Genomic DNA, 20,173 nt, shown 5'->3' with positions numbered 1-20,173 from the left:
CTGCCCCCTCTCCTCGCCGCCGCCGCGGCCGCTGATATGGCGGGCACGTGAAGCGCAGCTCGGCGCCTCGGCGCCAGCCAGGGAGCGGCCTGCCCCGGCGGCTCAGCTTACCCGCGGGCCCAGGAACGCGGAACCGAGCTCGGCCGGGTCCCGCAGAGCCCGCGCCCCCGCCCCGTTGCCCGCTCGCAGCGGCCCCGCACCCCTCCCCGCCCGCGCCCGGCCTTGGGGCCGCGCCAGACGGCTCGCCCGAGGGGAACTCAGGCTGACTAATGGGACGCGTGTGGGCCTTACGTGAGGCCCGGCTGTCAGCGGATGCCCGCTCGCTCGGCGCCTACGCCGCGGCCAGGCTTTTCGGGGAAGGGCGAGAGGAGGGGTTTCCCCGCTCGGCGGTTTCGGCTCCCCGGGGGACAATCCGGCCGCGGCTGGCCCCGGGCTTTAGGTCGTGCAGCCTGGGCCGGAGGGGGCGGACTCGGTGTGCGCCCAGCGCCGAGGTGCGAACCCGGGATGGGGGCGGGGGGGGGGGAGTGAGGTGGTGGGAACCTTGGAGCTCTAAGCCGGAGGTGGACACAGAAGCTCATCAACTCGGTCTGGGGCGCCCGCCTTGATGTTTGCGATCTGGAGCCAGCGGCCGGGCTGGGGGGAGTTTACCGGTCGCCCTGCGGGCCTGGAGTTCAATACCGAAACCTCCCTAAACAAATACAAAGTCTTCCGGAAACCCCTGCGTGATGTATTTGTGCGGGGGGAGGAGGAGGGTTTTATAAAACTCCCCGAGAGTCCGGTTCGGTCGAGAGTTCTCGGGTTTCTGGGGCGTATGATGCCTTTTCCTTCCTTTACAGGGGCCTGCAAAGCCCAGCAGAGTTTCTTATTATTTCGCATTAACAACCACTTCGTGTTGACATAGTTATATGACCCTCCCAAATATAACTACCTGTTTAGTTTCAACACGCGAGCGCGATGGTGAAACGCAAACACTGGACAGTAACTAAGAGAAGAAAGCCCGGCTGCGAGCTTGAGGTTGGATGCAAGATAAATCCTCATAACGCATCCCTGGTTTTATTCAGCCTAATTACCTTAGTAATCCTGCCCCTCCCCGCACCCGCGCGCGCGCGCGCGCGCGCACACACACACACACACACACACCCGAGAAAGCCTGAATCCCTGTAGTAGAGGTGCGACTTTTCCTGGGGAGCCCCAAGGATGGGTAAAGGGGTGGTTGCTGGTGTACAGGAGGTGGGTTTTAAATGTCACTTCCAAATGAAAATGCTTTCCTTCGGCCTTTTTCTTTTTTTTGATGCAGTTTTCGAAAGGAGCATTTTTGCGAGATAAGAAGTGACCGATCAAAATCGCTGAGGGGAGGTTGTAAGCGGCCGCTTTGCCCCAGCTTAGCGTTATCTTATCTTTCACACTTGCATGGCGGAAAAAAAAATTGGCTTATCTTTATCCCCACCCCCTTCTCGCCTTAATTGCTAAAAAACACTGGTGTGTTAAACGGGGAGGAAGGAGGTGTCTGGATTGTCAGTGGAAAAGGAAGATTCAAAAATGGGGGCGCCTGGGGGGAAACAAGGGTGGCCGGATCTAGTCTTCCTCCCGGGCCTTTCTAGTACAAGGTAGAGGGTCCAGTCCGGGATGGAAGGCTTCATGGCCAGATTAAAAAAAAAAAAAAAAAAAAAATCTGGAGATGGCCTTGGATCGTGCGCCTTCCCTAGGCCTTGCTTTCTCCGTGCTGCGTTGACCAACCTCTCCTTCCCTTCGTGTCTCAAAGCTGCCGATGGGTCTCGGGTTGGGGCCTCTCACTCTGCCCTGGTTCCTCCTCCCCATACACATCCCCCTTTTGGGGAGGGGGATGCAAGGCTGGGACGCCTGGCCTGCTGGAAATCATTAAAATATATGCGAGTGTCTGCAAACACACACTTTTAAATCATGGCGTTTCCCCTCCACGCTGGTATATTTAAACTCCAGAGCGAGCTGGATCTCCTCCCTCTCTCTCAGTCGTTTGTCTGTGTCACCGACAGGCCGCTAATGGCCGGGCTTCCAGGCGCTGTGCATTATGCATTAGTCTCCTCCCTCCGCCGCACACAGAAGGTTCTGTCAGGCCTCGCAACACAAACCACCCTGCGCCCCCCCCCCCCCGCACTCTTGGCCAGGGGCTGCGCGGCTGCAAACGCACTGGGGTCGCAGGGATGGGGAGGGGGGCCCTAGGAGTGAAGGCAGAGCAGAGTGGGCCAGAGGGGGAATGGGAGCGGGTGAAAAAGTGCCGTGGATTAGGCCCTGTGGAATCCCCAGCCTCGCACTGCCCCCAAGCTTTGCTCCTGGCCGACCTTCCCGAGGCAACCACCTCCCGCCACTCACCTCTGCGCCCGACTTTGCGAGGGCCTCAGAGATTTTTAGAGAGATCAGCTCCGCATTTCCATCTGCTGGGCCGTAGTCCCCTTCTTCCCTGAGAGAGGGGCTAGTGGAGCCTTCCAGATCCCTCCAGGCCCCGGGTGGTGCCTGCGAAGGGGCTCGGGCTCAGGGTGATGCGTTTCCGTAGGGGTCCCCCGGGAGTGGAGGAGGGAGGCAGGATACAAAATGGCTGGGGTTGGAAAGCCAGCCTGCTGGTTCCGCAGGCAAGCCGTTGGTGGTTCTCCGTCCCCTTCCCCGGGGCTCCCACTCACTGCCCCCCCCCCCCCTGGCCGGGTAAAATATGAGCCAAAGGCGCCTTGCTAAATAAGCAGCCAGGGTGGGACTTGGCGTCAGGGTTTATCGCCAGGAGCATCCGGCCCTCGCGGTGCTTCGAGGGCTCTTAAGGGGGGGGGGGGGCAGGTGGAGCGCAAGACAGGGCCTCCCTGAAGCCACCCTTATTTATGTTCATCAGGCTGACACCCATCTACCCAGCAAGCCCCTCGGTGTGAACTCCAAGAGGCAGTGGGTACTAACTTTCTGCCTGCCTCTTGAACCCTCCTCCCCCAAACGCCCAGTAACCCCTCAAAGGCTGGGCTGAAAGAACAGCCCTCTTCAACCTAGCGACCTCTCAGTCTAGCAGACTTCTGCCATGGAAAGCAGCTCCCTTTAGATGTTTCTTCATAACTGAAATCCCTGGAACGGAGGATGCCCTGTGCTTGGAGGGGGCAGGCTAGTGAATCTTTTCAGTGCCACTGGGTAGCCCAGAGTTCTTTGCACAAAGCAACCGGTTAGTATGGGTGTTTGTGTGTTATTTAAAACGTTTAACATTAATAGGCCAGCTCACACCATGTAAGGTAAAAATACATCGCCCGTGACCACCCAAATCCCACCTGCCCCCATAACCAGTGTCATAAATGTGAGGACAGCCTCTGAAGAGTGTCATCAGGGGTCTACAGAGCTTTATGATTTAGATCCCACACGTTTGTTACAAATGAGCCGCACCCACCATGCTGGAACCCCAGGGTCCACGAAATACCAGGTAAGGACCTCACCACGGGAGGAATGGCCTTTCCCCTAGGCCTGGGCGGTGGTTGAAGGTGTGGAAGAGGCTCTGACAGGTCTTGCACAGTCAGTCTGGGCGGAAAAGGGTGGCCGGGCTCCAGGCCTGTTCCCTGAGGCTCCGGCCTGCTTGCCTGATTGCAGAGCTTGGATAGAATGTGCAGAAGAAGAGTGCCTGAGAGCCTGAGGTCTAGGTGGGTGGGAGAGGGGTAGCCTTGCACCTCTCCTGTTTCTTTATTTCTCCACTGCCTGTGCTGCCTCCTCTCCTTTGCACTCACTCACTGGCTCTCTCCGCCTCCTCCTCTGCTTTCATTGAAATCCTCCCCTTGCTGAGTGCTGGGTATAGCGGCCTGACCCCCAGGTCAGCTCCCGGGGGACTCGTGGGAGGGCAGGGGAGGAGGGAGCCCAGAAAGGCCCTAGCTGCCCAAACGCTCCATAGGCTCCGAGGTGTCCCCAGCTCGCGGAGTCCCCTCCTGAATGGGGACTCAGGATGGGACTGCCCTTCATGAGCTTTCTTCTCCTCCTCCCTGGAACAATTCCAACTAACCGAGCCAATAGGTGTAAACTCCCTACCCCTCCCCTGCCTTAGAGCACCTCCGGAAAATCTCACATTTTAATTCCCAGTGAGTCACGAACCACCCTCCCCACACACACACTCATGCCTCTTAGGACTCCCTTAATAAGATATTTTTAAAATCCCACAGAGTTGGAAAATGTATCCCTCAGAGATGGAAACGAAACCCTTTAATCCCACCAGCCCGCACGGGGATACCATGGAGGCCCGGCTCCTTAAAACAGTGTATGTGTGTGTGTGTGGGGGGGGGGGGGGTTGAACGCTGCAGATTACGTCAAAGGCGAATGTACTGGCCTGTTTGTCTCCAGCATCGAGGCCCCCTCACATTTACAGCACCGCACCCGCCCCCCCCCCCCCCACAATTCATTTTAACTCTAGGACTTTTAAAGTTAGGCAAACAGGCCCCTTTGTCAGCAGCCCCAGGAGGCCACAGGACTCAGAGGCAGCAGGCTCCGTGTCTCACTTAGTTCCTGGATTTTCCAAAAGTTCTGGACGGTTACATGCGACTCTTAACTCCGGGAAAAGCCTGTGCCTGGGGGGAGAGTTGGGGAGGCATGGGAAGGGGAGAGAAGGTGGCCGGGCACCGTGCCAGGGTCTCGGCGGCGGCCTAACCGAGCCGGAAGGGCCTGGCATGGCTCCACACTCGCCCAGGCCAGCTCTCCTGCGCGGCCCACAGTGGCACAGCGGCCTCCTCGCCTGAAACCACGTTCAGAGAGTTTCCCCACAAATACCCAACTTCAGCCTTCCCGGTTATTTTAGACTTGTTTTGAATAAAAGGAGTCGCTTCAAAAAGAAATGTTGCTACAACACACAACCAGAGGCCTTTTCTCCAGCTGTGTCTGTAACTCGCATGCGTTCAGTCTAATAACTTTTAATGTCTGGCCCTAAAATGTCTTTATAAAAAATAGCTTTACAGCATAATAGTCCAGGTGTCTTTCTGCTTGTTACCGGAGATTAAAAAAATGTGTGGGTTAGCTTTCAGAGACATCCACCTCCAGAAAGACTGGGAAGAAAAAGGCGTGCATTCCATTATGCAGGCGCGAGTCCTGGAAGTGGCGCTGGCCCAGCAGGGCTGGGCACTGTTCTCAGGGGCACTTGCCTGCCTGTCTTTTACATCAGTTGTTATAAGCAGCTCTGGAGCATGAAGATTTAATTCTGCCCGAAGTTTCGGGTTTCAAACGGTAGAGATGTTTCACTTCTGCTTTGAAAAGGGCTCTTTTTATAACTATGTACCGAGAACTAAAACAGCACAAATAACATCGCACCTAACACCAGTCCCGCAGTCAGTATTAAGTCTAATTTGTAAAAGGGATCTGCTAGCGAGAGCTGATTTTGGCCTTGACCTTGACTTCGTAATCAACTTGAGATGCTTTTGATTATTTTTGGCATGGAGACACTCCAGGATATTTTAAAACTTTCCGTGTGGATTTACAAGCTACCTCCATTTCGGATTGATGTTCTCATCGAGCCTGCACCATCTTGTCCTTAGGCAGAAAGAGACTTCCCCCACCGCCAGCATAAAAAGACTCTAGCGAAGGGCCCAGTAGGATCACCTTTTGCCGCGAGGTCCGGGCCCGCGGTCTGGGTGCGGCTAGGCCGGAACACCCCTCCCCCACTCCCACCCCTTCCCGCCAGCTTCACGAACTGGGGCTTCACGGCTCGCCCTAGAGGCTCTGCGCTCCGGGGAGGCCGGAACCTCGCCTCTCCGCCTCCCCCTCCCGCCCGCCGGCCCCCGCCCTCCCCCCCGCGGCCAGCGCCGCGCCGGGTGCGCCGGAGAAGCTCAATACGTGTCAATTGAATTGAACTGCTGCGGGCGCAGGCTGTACGCCGCCGCCGAGCACCGATCAGCACGACGTTACCGAGTGGAAATTTATGGGGCAAACGGTGTAAGCCAAAAGTTGCTCCCTGCCAAGGAAAATAAAACGCGGGAGATAATCTCTCGAGGCTGGGGTGAGGGGCCAGGACGGAGCCTCCAACCATCTGAGGTGCAGACTATGAAATGCCCGCGAACCGAGAGAAATTCTGGAGGATCTCCGCTCCCCTACCGCCCCCACCCCCGCTTCCTTGTGCCCCACTGGCTGCCCACCCCCTCGCGTATCCAAACAATTCCCACACAATTGAAACGTCCGGGGAACTCGGGCGCGGAGTTCGGGCGGAACGGCCACTGGGGCCCGGCGTGGGGTTTTCAGGTAGTTCTGGACACCAGAATGGGCAAGGGCTCCTCCCGGAGGAAAGGGCGACCCAGGGCGAGGGTGGGCGCCGACGCGCACTCGCCAGGCTCTGCTGGGTCTCGGAAGGGACGCGCGAGCGGGAGAGCGCAGCGCTGGTGGCGAGAGGAGGCAGCGGCGGCTGCCGCCGGGGTTTGACAGCTTTGGCTGCGCGGAGTGCGAGGCGCTTTATGGTAATTGCGGTCCTCCACTGGCCTTCTGGGTAGCGAGGGGAGTCTCGGAGCGCGGCTGGGAGAGCCGCCCCCGCCGCCCCCCATCCCCTCGGCTCGGGATCAACGGGCCGCCCTCGCCGCCGCCGCCCGAGCCGGTCTCTGGCTCGCCCAGGACGCGCGCCCGGGCCGGGTGTGCGCGGCCAACTCGGTCCGAGCGGGGGAGGGGAGGGCAAGGGGCGAGAGGGGGAGCCACCCAAGTGGTCCGGGATTCGGACCCAGAGAGGCGAAACGCGCCGGGGCAGGAATCGATGACCGCTGGGGAAACTCGGGCAAACCTTTCCCGGGGAATCACCCCTCCACAACCCCACCGCCGAGGCGCCGCAGCGGAGGGTGAGCGGAGGCTGGGGGAGCTCAAACTTGCGAGAGCTGGAGGCGGCGGCGGCGGGCGGGCGGCTGTCGCCCGAGCGCTGCGCCTGCGGGGGGAGGGGAGGCGGCTGCTGGGAGGGAGGGAGGGAGGGAGGGCGGGCGGAGGGAGGGGGAGGAGGAAGAGGAGGGAACCAGGGAGGGGGACGCGTTGGGATCGCGGCGTGCGGCGGCAGACGGAGCCTGGGCTCCCAGCGGCAAGGTGAGGCAGAGCTACGCTCCTCGCTGAACGCGGGCCGAGCTCGGCGGCTGCGGGGGAGACGCGCCGGAGCCCAGACCGCGACCGAGAGCGGGAGCGAGGCGGGCGGCGGCGGCGGAGGGGGAGCCCGCGAGCCGCCGGGCGGGGAGCCCAAGCCGCGCTGTCGCCGCGCAGGGACGACTTGGCCAACACACTCGCACACACACACACACACACACTCACACACACACACTCACTCACACACACACACACACACACACACACACACCCAGCCCGAGCGGGCGCTCGCGGCGATCCGTCAACATGGCGCTGGGGCTCCTGCCCGAGCGCGGGCGGCAGCAGCGGCGGCGCGGGAGCTGCTGAGCCCGGCCGAGCCCGGCCCAGCCGCGGGAGCCCGGAGGATCGCGCGGGGCTGTCGCCACCTGCCCGGAGGCTTTGAGCCCGCCCCGCCCCGCCCCCACCCGGCCCAGAGCCCACCCCTCGGCGGGGCCGACCCCGAGGGCAGCCGGCTGGCAGCAGACGGCGAGGGAGACGAGCGAGCGCGGCGCCGTGAGCGGGCTGCGGGCAGCCGGGGACGGCAAACTTTGCTGCTCGCCGCGCTTCCCCGGCCCGGCTCCTTCTCCGCTCGCTAACGTCGCCACCCCACTCTCCTCCAACCCCGCACACCTCTCCCCATCCAGCCATCCGCCCCTCGCTCCTCCTCGCCGCCTCGACTCTGTTCGGGGGGAAAACTTCAAAGCGCCGAATCGCAGGCTCCCAGCTCACTCCCCGGCCGGGGATTTCAGGTCAGTGCTCGGAACACCTTTCCCCGGGGAGGCCGCGCGGGCGGCGGGCGGGCGGGCGCGCCGCGGGCTGCAGTCGGCCCCCTCCCTCGGGGCCCCCGCCCGCAGCGGGTTGCTCCTCCGACTCTCGCGTACCCCGCGGAGCTCGAAGCTTTCGCCTTGCGCTTCCCTTTGGCTGCTTGGCTCGCTTTCGTTTTTATCTCCTAGCTGTAAGTTATTAAAAATGCAGCCAGCCTAAGCGGCCCCGCGTGGGCTTCGGGGAGGGAGGGGCGCGGCGGGGGGCCTGCCGCCTCCCGGGGGGCTGGGAGGAGAGCAGGGAGTTCGCCGAGTGGAAGTTTGCAGCCTGTGTGTGTCTGTGCGCGGGAGCGCGGTCGCCGCGGAGCGCCGCGAGTCGGGCGCGGGAGGGGGGGCAGCTGGGCTGGAAGCTGGGAAGCTCGGCTCGGCGTTAGCTCGCGAGCAGGAAGGGGAGGGCGGCGGGTTCCCGTCTGCTTTCTTTTTCGACTCGGGAAAGAACTGTAAAAACCCCCAGCCGCCGCCGCCTCGCCTCGCCTCTCCAGGGGACGGTCGTTCCTCCTAGTGGAACGACGGCGTGTGCGTGCGCGAGGGTGTGTGGCGGGCGCCCCGGGCCGAGCCGAGCTCGACCTGCTGCCGCCGCCGCGCAAGTCGGGAGGGGAGTCCCGGGTTTTTTCTTGGCTTGCCCCAAAGCGCGAATCACGTGGATTTAAAAAAAAAAAAAAAGAAGAAACTACTAGGAAATCGAGCTGTGCTAGGGGTTCCGACTCGGCCCGTCGGCCTGCCCGCCCGCCAGGTCAGACGCTTTGTTTTTAAAATGTTCTTCTGAAATTATAATCTGCGGTTCCCTCCCACCCCCACGCCCTCCCCGACGTTGCCTAGTAGGTTTTAAGTTGTGAGCCCCCCGGGGCGGGGGTAGAATGTGCGGGGGCGGCGGCGGGAAGGGAGGGTGCGGGCGGTGAGGGGGGGGGTGAGACCTGGGCCCTCCACCCGGCTGCTGGGGGTCTGGTGGGGAAGCTGGTTGGGCGTGTGCGTGTCTGCGGCCGGAGGAAGTTGGTCCCACTCGGAGGGCGTGCGGCGCAGAGGCTGAGGGCGAAGAGGAACTTGCGCACCCGGGCGCGATCCTCGGCCGAGGTGGGGAGGGCGAGGCGGGCAAGGCGCCGCCGCGCCGCGGGGCCCGCGCTCGGAGCAGGCGGGCCGCTGCGCTGCAGAGCCTCTGCCAACTCGGGGGCTCGGGGCGGCGGCGACGTGCGCCTGCTGTTTACCAAGCAAGCCCTGGGGCGCCGTGAGCGGAGTAGGGCGGCTCAAGGCACGCGTGGTCCCGGCGGGCTTCCCGCCGCTCGCACTTTCGAGTGGGCACTTCCTCGGGTCCCTGAGACGGCGGAGTCTGGCCGCGTGTAGGCCGAGGCCAGGCGAGGCTTAATTTGCTGTTAATGAATCTTTTCCAGAAAGTCCGCGATCTCCAGCTAGAGGCTGTGAGTGCCTGCGCGCGAGGGCGCGCGCCGCCGGCGTCTGAAGGGTGGGGGTTGGGGGAATTGCAGAGCGAAGGAAGGGGGAGGGTTATGTGTATTTAAAAACAAACCTTAAAAAGAAACCAGCGCGCTTCAAATAGGTATTCTCACAGCCTCTCTGTGTCTAGACCAGACAGCTTATGGTTTTAGCTGGGGTTTTTTCTTTTCTTTTTTCTTTTTCTTTCTTTCTTTTTTTTTTTTTTTAATTTTTTTTGGAGAGAAGGGGAGGGGAGGGGTGGTGGTATTTGGTGCCAGGGGTAGCCTCTTGTCGAAAAATCCTTAAAATTGGCCTGGAAGTGAAAACAGGGAGGAAATGGCCCACCCCAGAAGGTAGTGGGTGGCGAACGCAGACAGAGTTGGGTATTTCTAGCCATCTGACACTTCCTGTGGCCCTGGAAACGGACACCGCGGGCCGAAATCAATCCTTACGAGGTGTTGGATTCGGTTTTGCTAGCGAAATTGCTTGTGTGGAAGGCATTTTAATTGTCGGCCTCGGAGACTTCTGTACGTGGGCACTTGGAGAATACGTTTGCTTCTCGACCCTTCCCACTCCACCCCCGACCTGTTATCTGGTCTGGGCTTTGCAGTGTTGGTTCTCGTGTTTATTTGGGGCATGATTTCACCGCGTGGAGGAAGGGGGGGAGGTGAGATGGCGGTGATTAATATGCCGTCCAGGTTTAATGGGAGGCTGGCCTTCAGTGTGCGGGTATCCGCCGCCACTCACCCAGAACCTGGGGTAGTTAGGGGAACGCGCGGGGTTCGGGCGCCAGGCGCTTGGCGGGCAGGTCGGGGCTGGGGCTCGCACGGCCCCAGCGCTGTCCTTTGAGGCGCTGTCACCAGTAGGTGACTGAGAGTTAATTAGGAAGTGTTCTCCGGATCAATGGGCCGCACAGCTCATTAGCGATTCTCCCCAACCCTTTGCAGGGCCGGCCGGGCCTCTGCCTCCCACACAGGCCAGGGCCCCCGCGGCCCGGGCTTCGGAGAGCGCCGCTGGGAAGTGGGGAGGGACTAGCAGCGAGGGGTGGCGGAGAGGCGAGTGTGGAACTTCGCCGGGCTGCGCTTTGCGTGCAGCGCCGCGAGGCCCGCGCAGCCCGCTCTTTCTTCCTGCTCTCGGTCGCCTCGACTGTGTCTTTAACTCGCTCCTGCTCGCGTCGCTGCCTGGCTGCTCCTCCCCGCCTCCCTCGCCTATCTCTTGTTCTCTAAGCACGACGCCTGTGCTCTCCGCCCAGTTTGGGATTAGACAAGATAAAAATAGGACTGCCCAGCGCGCAGAGCTGTGACTGCCCCGGCAGCCGGGCTGGCGGGAGCGCCGGGGGCCGGGGCCAGGGCCGGCGAGAACCCGCGGTGCGCTCGGGGCGGCCCGCGCGGGTAGGCTCCCACCCCCACCCCGCAGGCGCGGTCACGCTCCTCGGGTTCTGCCCGCCGGGAACCGTGCGAGCAGGGGGACCTGGGCAGGGTCTCCGCGCTCTCGCGGGTGTTGTTGGTGTGCCTGTGATAGATCGGTCTAGACAGGCATGCAGGCTCCCTCCCGGCTGAAGGACGGGAAAGGGGGGGGGGCGGGCCGCGGAGGCGGCGGCAGACTCCCGTGAGCAGCGAGTGAGCGAGCAAGCCTGCGGGCTCTGCGAGCTGGGTGGAGGGAAGGCTGTGAGGATTTCTCTTAACCCTTTAAAGGCAACGGAGTGTAATGGGGGTGTGGGGGCAAAGATCCTAGTAGAAATTCCTGGAGGCAGAGTAGCACCCCCCCGGGGGGGGGGAGAGGGGGCGGGGCGGGAGTCTGGGCCTAGGGTTTTCCTTTCTCTTCTGTGCACGCACGCTCACATCCTGGTGCATTGGACTCGATTCTTGGACGAACCACACGTAGCTGCTGGATGATCTAATTTGACCCAGGACTTCTCAGAGGGAATGAGGTGTGAACACACATAGCGGGCACCCTCACTTAAGGAACTGAGTTTGGGAAATGCAGATATAGACCTCAGCGTTTCCCAGAGAGAATTCATGCAGACATCCAGTAATAGGAAGGTCGGCCCTGAGCTGTAGTGGGGTGGGGCCTCTGACCAAGACTGCTGCAGACCTGAGACCTGAGGCTGAAATGTCAGGCCCCGTGTGTCCAGGTATGCGTTGGACACAGCATAGAGGTCCTTGGGTTGTCTGTATAAATAGATGCACCCTTAACCATGAACTTGTGGGTAGTTAGGATCAGATATGTGCAAGGAGACAGCCTCTGAACAGGAGTTGGATAGCGATGTGTACAAGATCGATCATTCATATACACATACATGGGGTCGATATTGAATCCATCTGAAGATGTAACATAACTTTGCAGACAGTGGTCTAGTTCTTTCTAGAGGTTGAAATTGGTGGGTGGGTTACCCTGTGTATAAATGAGTCATTAGTTAGCACACCTCTGCCTCCTTCCCCACCCTCTTCCTTGTAGGGTTTGTGGTCCAGGGGATCCCCTAGTTCCATTTAAACTGCAAACCCATATTGGTGTAAGCCTGGGAATGGGCCACATTACTGGCAAAGCAAGAATTGTACGTAGTGGGGAGGTGTAGGAGCTAGACAGGAATGCTCAGATTAAGATGTGCGCCTGTATGACAAGTGCTGAGACAAATCAAGACACTTGGGCTCCGATGCCCACATGGAACAAGAGATACAGAAGAGATAAAGAACTGGCCGAGAGGAATGTAAACACGGGTATGCAAATACAGACACCTATAGTGATATCCTAAGAGAAAATCCCAGACTCTGTTGAGCTGGAAACTGGGGCAGAATTTCTGTCAGTGCGTTCCAGAGACAAAAGCCCATTTAAAGGTGTGAAGAGGGTCACTTGGAAACACAAAAAGCATTCATATGCATACATCCGTGCTTAGATACACAGGCTGAATGACAAAAACGCCTCCCTGCCTGACTGTGGACTTTCCTGCCGGGCAGGAGCTCCGTGGGCACCCAAGTGTGGGCCGCACCACCGCCTTCCTGCACTCATTCACAGGGAAACCGCGAGTCGTTTGGCTGGAAGGAAACTGAGGGCAAAGTGGCCTAGCTTTAGGGTGGATGGCCCTCACTTACTACTATCACTTTTGGTTATAGTTTCTTCGCTTCTGGAGCAGGGGAGAGGGCGTGTGTTGAGCAGGTAGGAGGATTTCTAAGAGGTTTTGTGTTCTTGACCTTGAGTGGATGGAAGGTGGAGGAAAAAAGAGGAGTAGCTTTCAGCTCTGGGTCAGGAGGAATGGGTGGTGGCACTGCTCTGAAGTCCTGTCTGCTAATGTGGCTCTGAGCCTGGTGGACCGAAAGAAGTGCGAAGTTCGGCCTCCGGGAGGAATAAAGGGGAGGTAGGCTTTCATATTGGCATGCTTTAGGTTTTGTTTTTTTTTTTTTTCCCCCCCTCTCCTGGAGGAGACCTTGCGGGGACGGCCTGTGTAAGGGTGGATTAGCAGGCGCCTGTGTGACCCCAGACGCGCACGTAAACTAGGCTAGGGTTTGGTTTGCCCGCGGCGTCGATTTGCCGCGGTCCCTCTTTGTCTGAGCCCAGCCGGGAATTCCAGCTTTTATTGGGAAGACCGCACTCGGGTGGAGCCCGCGCCGGGTCGGGCGGGGCAGGGCTGGGCCGCGGGCTGGGCGGGAGGCTTGCAGGCCGCAGTGCCTCCCGAACTCCAGGACGGCCTTCTGGAGCGCCCGGCAGCCCTGACAATGCCACCTAGGCGGTTTCCTCGAGGGCGCGGGGCGCGGCGAGGCGGGGTGGGGGACCTCGAGGGTCCACTTCGGCCGGCGAGCCCCACCCCTTCTCCACTGGCCCCACCCCTCCCCCGCCCGCCCGGGGCCGAAAGGAACTCTGAAGGCCCTTTGTTAGGCCCCAGGGTCACACCCGTGCCCTGGGGGCCGCAGAGGGGCGGGAGAGTGGTGCTCTCGGCGAGAAAGGACCTTATCCTTGCTTGGAGGCCTCGGCCGCCCGCTCACACGGTTCGGGGAGGGGAGGCCGAGGCCGGCCACGGCCCGCCACGGCCCGCCCCAGCTGCTTTGCCAGTGTGTACGGCCCGCGGGATTCCGTCTGTTTGCAAAAGCTGGTTGCGCTGCTGGGGCCTAGGTGGCGGCGCCGCCGTTGAGAGGCTGCCGGGGCAGGAGTAGATGGCCTCCTCAGGCAACCCCGATGGTAGCCAAGCCGCTTTCATCTGCAGCACTTGGCCCGAGACTTCCCCCGACCACCAGCCCGGCCCGACGGCTTTTGCTGGTTGTCTACAACGTGTTCCTCCGGCAGGGGTATCTGACTTTGTGTTGGATGGGGATTAATGAACGATGCTTTTCCGCGATATTTCTGTAGAAGGCCCCCTTTCCCAGCACAAGCTCATCTGTGCCGGTCTCCAGCCGAGGGTCTCGGAAATGGGGGGTCCCTCACTTGGTTATTTTTTTAGAGCCATGTGTCCCCAAGCCAACCCTTGCCCCTCCGCACCCACGGGCTCGGCTCCCTGTGATTAGACTAGCGGGGAAGTCCGCTAGAAGATCCTGACAGCATAAAATATAATTTGTGATCTAAAAGACAGTTTCCAGTATAATCTCATTATGCACCACAGACTCCCGGTGTTATTTTGTGGAAGGCGGACAATGATCAATTTACATTGACCCGGGGCTGGGCGAGCTTTTAGATGGTAATTGCCATATTGATTTGCATGCAAAAAGGAGACCTGCTAAAATTAAAGACCGGAAGCTAAATTAAACTAAATTTATTGTCTAGGTGCAAACCAGAGAAACTACTGGGGGGAGGGGGTGAGTCAGGTTGGGGTGCCGGGAGGGAGCAGGTGAAAGTCGCAAAGAGCTCCCAGAGGTCACAGATTTGGGAGCGATCTTTGCCCTTACGATTTCATAATGTGAGGAGGGGGACTTGTTTAGGGTATGGGGACCCAGCGGGGAAAAGTTATAAACCAGGCACCATTGCATTGAAGGCACTGGGGTCTTTTAATGCCAACAGTAAATGGCAAGGGGAGGAGAGGTTTATAGGGTTATGGGGGGGTCTTCCTGCACCATTTCCGGCAAGCCCCCATTTCTATTGTTCTACCCGAGCGCTGGCTGTCGTGCCAGGGACACCCAAAACTCTTGCAACTGGAGAGTTTAAAAAAACAACAACAACAACAAACCCACAGGCCTGCCCGCCCCACTCCCTCCCCTCCCCTCCCCCCTGCAGAAGTTCTTTCCGAGAGCGAGCGGGTGTGGAGCGCACTGCACGCGCAGCGGCCAGGCCCGGACCGTTGGAGGCTGCGGGAGTTCCTCCCCGGTCGCAGCGGTCGCAGTAGTCTCAGGCTCTACCGGATGCCGATCGCTTCGGGAAGCCGCCCGCTCCAGGTGGCTCTAGGTGTGGGGGGAAGGCGTCGGTGGTGCCGGGGCGGGGGTCGCCTTCCCGGGGGTTGGACGGACCTGCACCGAGTTAGGGGGCCGGGACAGGGCGGAGGCTAGAAACCCTGTCCCAGTCGCCAACGCCGAAAAGTTTAAAAGAGAGAGAGAGAGAAAGCCACTGGCAGGGAGCCAGGGGCCGCCGGGCGGCGGGGGCGTGTTCGGCTGGCTAGCGGGGTGAGGACCCGGCGCCGCCATTGCCTCGATCCCTCCCGCTGCCGAGGCCCTTGCCCGCCCAGTCGCCCCTGGAGCCATTTCGCACATCCGGAGCCTCGGCCTCTTGGAGGAGAAACCGGTCCGGGGTCGGGAAGCCCGCAGGGGCAGCCGGCTGTCCGGTCCCCCTGTCCTTCCCGGTCGCCCCGAAGCGGAGCAGGAGATGGCCCTCGGCCTTAGAGGCTGTGGAGCCTGTGTCGTCGGGTGTGGGGAGTTCCCGGAGCATCTGAAAGCCTGGAGCAGATCTGGAAATTGGGGAAGGGGTGGGGTGGGGATGTTAGGCTCCCACCCCCGCTTCTGGGATGAGAAGTTGGGAAAATGAAAGATCAACCAGTCCCCAGCTCGTCCGCGGGCTTGGGCTTTTTGTGGGGACCCGCCCCCCCCCGGGGGGGTGGGGGGGGGAAGTCCAGTAGGGCTCCGCCTCTTGCAAGCCACTTCCCTTTTAATTTCCTCCCCCATCCCACTTTGGTCCCTGAGGTTTTACCTTAAAACCCTGGGAAAGGTAGGTGTAGGCACTGTTTCCAAAGGGCTCTTGCTCTATCTAGATAATGTGATTTATTGCTTTATGTGGCAACTATGGTGGTGGGCCCAGTTCTAGTACCAGGAGTCAGCGCTTTTTTTGCAGAGATCTGGGAGGAGCGACCCCCCTACCCCCTGCCTATTCTGGGCTCCTCCAGTGTAGGGAGGTGTGGGGGGAGTCGGGAAATTGGGAAAGACTTCAACTGGGCCAAGAGATTCCTGGGTGTAGGAGAAACTGGGTTCCAGTCTCCTTGTGGCCTGAGTCGCAAAGGTGTTAAACGCTTTCCCCGTGTACTCGAGTACAAGGGCCAAGGAAGCTTTCCGAAGTTCTTGGGGATTTCAAATGGTACAATTAAACCAATAATTGGCTCCTCTCCGCAACTCCAGGACTGAGTTTGACCGTGGCCCATTTTTACTAGCTGTGTGACCTTGGGGGCAAGTTATTTATGGCCTCTGAGCCTCAGTAAGTTTCTTCATTTGTAAGACTGGGAATAATTATCCACCTTTAGGATCAAAGAAGACTGCCTGGCACATAGTAGGCCCCGAGGATTAGGGATTGCTTTGAATGACTGGTCTTGTTCCTATAGGCTGCTACTCTTCCCTGCTGCCCCTGCGCGCCCCAGAGACCTGCTCAAGCCAGTGTCCAGGGACCAAGGATGCAGGTTTAAATTCCCCTCCCAAGGATATTCCTCTGGCCTGCCTCCGTGGGTTCCTCTTTTGTTGCAGTTCTTTGCCCCTAAGTGGGATCATTATATGGTTAGGAATTGATTCCAGAACCTGGTATCTAGGTGCTCTTTGGCAAGCCTTCCCGTCCTTCTCTTTCACAGGAGAGAGAACAGCCAGCCAGTGGCTGGAGGGGAGAGACCTGGTTGGAAGAGGTGAGGGGGTGGCCTGCTGCAGAGGCCAGAGGTGCTGTGGTTTGTTTGATAGGGATTAAGTCCGGATGTTACGAGGTCTCAGTGTGGTTTTCAATAAAGTCTGCCAGGGATTGCTTCTTTTTTTTTTTTTTTTTTTTTTATATATATCGATATGTATTTTAAAAAATTACCAGCATGAGAAGAAAACCAGACCTGTATGGATCCAGGCCGGTAGTAAGCTACTGTGATCAGGTTTCCTACTCGACTCCCAGAGGGGAAGTCAGCGTTTGATTGAAGCTACACTTGGTTCTTGACTCTCAGGGGATGCTTGCTCTGAAACAGGAGCCCTCCCTTTCTCTCCTCCTCCCCCCCCCCTCCCTCTTTTTCCCTTCTTCCCCTAAAAGCCTTTGTGCTGAAAGAGCTTCAGTAGGCACGAATCCCTGGTCCCTCTCTAAAGAATGCCTTCCAGCCTTTGCTGACATTGTTTTGTGAACAGTGGGTTTTACCAGGCCAGCAGTTTCCCCCCGCATCTCAGCTCACTATTTTAGAGGTAGAGTGTGGCCAGGGTGCGCGTCACAGCCATGATTTCCACACTGGGTAGCCAGGGCCATGCCTGTAATCTGAAGACACCTTAACCTTTGCCCCGGATGCCCCCCAGAAGGGGTGAAGGTGGGGAGAGCAGGGACAGGGGGTTGCTGTTGAGAGTGTTTGTTTTCTCCCGCAGCAGGGGCAGAGGGGCGAGTCAGAGTGTAGGGACAGTCCAGCTTTGGGTCTGATTTAAAACTTGGTCTAATTGGAGAAGCTCTTAGGCACTTAACAGTTCTGTACAAATGCAAACTTGAAATAGCTCTAGGCCTACGTCATTTAGGACAGAATAAATGAAGTACAGAAATGTCCAAACTATGTAAATCCTGGAGTTGTCTGCCCTCCCATAAACACATGACAAGTGCCAAGGCATTTCCAGTCAAAACACCCGTGGAACCAGCAGCCTCCATCCTTTGTATTTATTATTTTATTAACAGCATTTTACACAGCATTTAACAAGCACGGCCTGCCTGCTTTGCACCAAGGCTGAGAGCCGACCAAAGGGTGGAAAGCGGATGGATTGGGGGGGGGGGGGGGAGGAGTGGTCTCTAAGAGAGACGTCCAGCTGGAGAAATCTCTTCAGATGGGTAAGGGAAAGTGGCTTTGGGGGGTTGTTTCCACTGGCCTGAAAGAGAAGACAACAAAAGTAATGCTGTGCAGGGGAAACCCCCCCCTCCCCTTCTCAGGAGGAAAGTTGCGCAGATGTGGCTATGTCTGGTCTCTGCTTGGATTCCAGAAGGTGAAACAGTATCATTTTGTGATACTCTGCCCATCAGTTACTGGTGATTTTCAAAGAATAAGTATTTGTCTGGTATCGTTAGTCTATATCCTGGTGGAAAGTTTATAACGAAAAGTAATGCCTTTCTTAAGTCATAAAATGAGCCTTGTATGATTATTTAATTAAAATCTATTTAAGGACCGATTAGGCGTGTAATTTGCGCTAATAATGACGATTATGGAAATGTTCGACTTAACCAAAAATCATAAAGGAGACATTTTGATCAGTGGGGCGGCCAGTAAGTATTCAGGGAGTTGGACAATTTTCGAAGCACGGGAGGCAGTGGGGCCGCGCGGGCCGCGGGAAGTGCAGAGGCCCGGAGAGCTCGCAGGCCTCCCTGCCCCGACCCCAAGCCCGGCCCGGGGGCAGGCCAGCCCACGCTTTGCTGAGCACAGAAACCGACCCTGGGAGCCTGAACAACCTTTATTCCCAGCTGAGGAAGTGGGGGAGGGGCACCTCCCCAAGCCACCGGGAGGGAGGAGAAAACTCTGGGAGAGGGCTGATAAACCACACAGAAATCCCTGCGAAATGGCTGTGCTCTTTTTGCTTTCACAATCAGCGGCGACAAACGCACGCTGCCTTGGCCAGCCTTGGCTGGAGCCTGGCGGGGTGGGGGAAGAGGGGGGTCCCCTTGTTCCGGAGAAACCTGCCAGCTGCTGGGCTTGGTGCGAAGGCAGCGGAGGCAGACACAATGCTGCTGTTGTTGGTTTGATCTCTAACTGTGGATTGTTAGTCTGGCTTTAACTATGTGGTAAGGGGGGAATGTGAAGGCTGTTTACAGCGAGTGCAAATAATGTGACAGCTGTTGGTGCACGAGCAGCGCTGCGCCTCCTCGGCACTTACACAAAGCGTGCACTATGCAGGCCCGCGGAGAGCCGCAGAGGTGGCCGCCGCTCTCCGGCCGGAGCGTCCTCGGGTGCGAGCGAGACTCAGCAGCACCGTGCGCTGCCCCCCCTCCCCGCCGCGGGTCCCCGACACACACCTTTGGGGCTCCCGGAATTGGGATGGAGGTGCGGGATGTGTGTGTGTTGTGATTTAGGGAGCTTGTCACGCAGAGAAGGCCCACAGGGTCCTGAGTGTCACCCAGTCGGGAGGGGTTTGGCCAGGATCTGTGGACCTGGGTCCTCAGGTGCTTTTGCAGGCAGGGTTTTCAAGATTTGGGAAAGGAACTTTGAACCCTTAAGCAAGCTTGTTGGAAACAATGTATTCACAACTGAAGGCTTTCTGGAAGTTGCAGAGGCTCTGATGGTCCTTGTTCCTGCTCTGAAATGGCTCCGGTACTCAGACAAGTTGGAGAGACAGGCATGTAGGTTCAGGACCCAAAAGGGGGGGGTGTATTGGGGGGCAGGGGTACGGTTTGGCTTTTGATCGCCCACACCCCTTAGCCTTCCCATTTTCTTTTTGTTTTTTAATTTTTTTAATGTTTATTTTTGAGAGAGAGGAACAGAGTGCGGGTGGGAGAGGGGGAGAGAGAGAGGGAGACCCAGAATCTGAAACAGGCTCCAGGCTCCAAGCTGTCAGCACAGAGCTGGGCGCGGGACTCGAGCCCACGGACCCGTGAGATCATGACCTCAGCCGAAGTCGGTCCCTTAACCTACTGAGCTACCCAGACATCCTAGCCTTCCCATTTTCAAGAGCACGTTCGCCTTCAGCTGCAGGACGCAACCGTGCGGGTCCTGAGGTGTGCCCACAGCGCCGCCCACTCTGTGACTTAATCGACTAGATGTCTACCAGCCACAGGCCTTCTCTGAGTTCCTGGTCGCTGGCCAGACACTGCGGGGAGGCGGGGAGGCGGGGAGGCGCCGGGGTGGACGGGAGAGCAGTTGGTGGCGGCAGTCATCGCCTTGGCCACTCCTGGAGATGCATGGCTGGCCCAAGCAGGCGGGTTCAGGATGGCCAGAAAGGTGGGCCTGCCTCTGGGCAGTCCTGGGGCAAACTGGGTGTCGGAATCGCTTCCCTCCCCATCCCAAGGTTGGAGCCTTCACAGCCCTAGCCTCTAGGGTTTGGAGGATCATCCAGAGCTGATTTAATTCCATATCTTGTCCTTCTCTGTGACTTTGGTCCCTGAGAGTACAGCCTCCAGGATATCTGCAAATTGAGTTCATTGCCCCCAGCCCCCCAGGGCTACCCTCTCCGAGTTTCAACGTGGACTTCTCTATCCAGTTGGGTTCCCCAGTGGGGAGCTGGGAGATGCTTCTGGAGTGATACATGAACTTCGGTGCCAGTTCTATAAATTGGTCTCTTTTTATGACGTGTGCCATTTTCTGTAGGAATGTTGCTTGCAAAACGAGTTTCGCCTTGGAGGAAAGGCGGAAAGATAAACAAGCCTGTAACGCCAAAACACTGGCAGTCTTTCCCTCCTTCCAGCTCTCTTAAAGCAGCCGGGCTGTATTTCCAGGATTAGACTCGTGCTTGTGAAGAGGGACTCTGGTTGGCTTTTTTTTTTTTTCCTCAAGCAAATGCAAATTAGAGAAAAATAATTTTCTTTCAACGATATGCAATGTATTAGTCACTTGTTAT

General features: G+C 58.5%; 1 protein-coding gene across 11 annotated transcripts in view; it reads left to right on the top strand.

Annotated features, from left to right (window-relative positions):
- Positions 1 to 20,173, top strand: part of BCOR (BCL6 corepressor) — a 114,058-nt gene that overhangs the window by 63,029 nt on the left and 30,856 nt on the right. For 4 of the 11 annotated variants that reach the window (XM_027054168.2, XM_053202247.1, XM_027054167.2 and 1 more), the window contains exon 1: positions 7,027 to 7,802. The exons of 2 other annotated variants lie outside the window; for them this stretch is intronic. The gene's annotated coding sequence lies outside the window, so the exon portion shown is untranslated. 5 more of the 11 variants (XM_053202240.1, XM_053202244.1, XM_053202241.1 and 2 more) reach the window with 5 other exon arrangements.

This window comes from Acinonyx jubatus, chromosome X (genome assembly GCF_027475565.1).
Source record: "Acinonyx jubatus isolate Ajub_Pintada_27869175 chromosome X, VMU_Ajub_asm_v1.0, whole genome shotgun sequence".
Taxonomy (NCBI): Eukaryota; Metazoa; Chordata; class Mammalia; order Carnivora; family Felidae; genus Acinonyx; species Acinonyx jubatus.
The sequence above is the reverse complement of the archived record's forward strand: the minus strand, read 5'-3'. Positions and strand labels throughout refer to the sequence as shown.